General features: G+C 44.0%; 1 pseudogene; it reads right to left on the reverse strand.

The window, feature by feature from the left end:
• LOC100958132 overlaps positions 1-1,016 on the reverse strand; it is a 2,560-nt pseudogene extending 1,544 nt beyond the window's left edge.
• Between the last annotated feature and the right edge of the window lie 1,039 nt (positions 1,017-2,055).

The raw sequence follows: 2,055 nt of genomic DNA on the forward strand, positions 1-2,055 counted from the left end.
TTTTTTTTAACATCGGTTAACAAAGCCATAACAACTTTGCCATCAGTTAATGCCTTCATTCAAGGTCACAAATGGTATCAAATCCTTGGTAAAGCCACATCTAATCATTGGTGCTCCAGGATTTGAGCAATAATTGTAGTGGTCACTAATGTATCATTTTTGAGCTGATGATCATAATGACTAAGACCTCTTGTAAACAGATTTTTAAACACTTCCTTCAAAGCCAGCAAACAAAGTTACTAAGCTTTTGTATTATTTCTTCTTTTGAAGATTTTTCCAATAAGTTCCAAATTATTTCTGATGAACAAAACAGAAGCCGTCCAGAGGGATCTGTGCTTTGAGGGGCACAAATTCCATTGGCTGCTTGGGCTTTCATCATTTAAGTGCAATTAACTTTAGAAGTTGAGGGATGTTGCAGAACACTAAATACCCAGAGCTTCTTAGAAAATCCAAGCAATGTCGTTGACTGGACCATTGTTTTTGCCCATTCTTTGACTCCAGCCATTTGCATCTTATATTAAGAACCAGCTTGCTGGTAACCTGGAATATACTTCTTCAGTGGTTCTACATGATAAAAATCAACAATACACTTACAAATCTGTGTTCTGAATTCAGAACTGAGTATTTTCATTAAGTAACCCAAAAGTGCAAGTGAATTAGCATTTATCTTCAGCATAAGCTATTTCATCCTATACTCTCAAAACAGCAAGCCACACAATTTTAGGATATGCAGATTCTACAATGGGGTTATCCCATCTTTCCTGCACACAGATGCAGAATTTTATAAGGGAAGTCCATGCTGATAACACTGCACCAGTTTCTTCACACATGTAAGCTGTTTTTCTTCTAAATCATCTTTATCAGTCTCTTCAAGGAGGCTGATGACACAATTAAGGTCCATAGGTTTGAACACACCACAGGCCTCCTTATCCTCTGCCACCGCCCTCACCCACTGGATTTGCCAGGAATGCTGGCCTTGCTCCTGTAGCTGGGTTCCTGGGCCTGGCCATCCCCATGGCCTCTGGTGTGAGTGTGGCTGACTGCAGTAGGGAGGGGCGTGGGGAGTGGAGGGATCCCCTGCCCTATAGTGTGCTTGCAGCCACCAGGCCCACAGAGGCCCTGCCACAGGGAAGCTCAGGCAGCCTGAGGGCCACCATTGTTGCTCAAGGACCCTGAAGCTTCTGCTGTGGCCCACGCCACTGTGACACACCCGCATTGCTAGGCACCTCTCTTCACTGAAGTATTTTAAGCATGTAAGCCTAAGGAGAAAAACCTCATTTCTTTCTTTGATCATTAATACGGTGAATTAACATAAATAGATGTCCTCCTATTGAGCCATCTTGCTGTTATGAATAAACTCCATTTTGTCACATATTTTATTTTATCAATGAATTAAGTCTATCTGGTAACATTTTATCCAGCACTTATAATTTTTTAATTGTACATTACCAGGTTTTTGTATCAGCGTTAGGCTCACTTTTTGTGTCCTGTTTCCTTAACCTTTCCTCGACTCATCATACTCATTTCATTGTGTTTGGTTTTCTCATTTTTATCCTCTAAGTCAGGCATCCTTAAACTACAGCCTGCAGGCCACATGCGGCCCACCTAGGACATTTATCCGGCCTGCCAGGTGTTTTTGCCGCCGCTGCCTGTCCTGCTTAGCAGCCGACTGGTCCCGGGGCCCACAGTCCGGCCCTCCAACGGTCTGAGGGACAGCGAACTGGCCCCCTGTTAAAAAAGTTTGAGGACCCCTGCCCAAGGCTGTTAACTCAGGACCTGTTAACTGTCCATGTGCTGTGCGGACAGTGTGGGGGTGGAGGGTAGGGTCTTTACTGCAGAGGGAACAGCATACATACCAGGGCAGTAAGAACACTTCAGGACTCAATTTAGTTTTGAAATGAAGAGGTGATGGGGTTAAAATGAATCACACAAATACCACATCAGTGGCAAAGAAGAAGAGAGACACTGCTTTTTGAAAAATCCCATTGCTGGGGTGGCGCCTGTGGCTCAAAGGAGTAGGGTGCCAGCCCCATATACCGGAGGTGCTGGGTTCAA

This window comes from Otolemur garnettii, unplaced genomic scaffold (genome assembly GCF_000181295.1).
Source record: "Otolemur garnettii isolate 467f Iridium unplaced genomic scaffold, OtoGar3 scaffold00182, whole genome shotgun sequence".
Classification (NCBI taxonomy): Eukaryota; Metazoa; Chordata; class Mammalia; order Primates; family Galagidae; genus Otolemur; species Otolemur garnettii.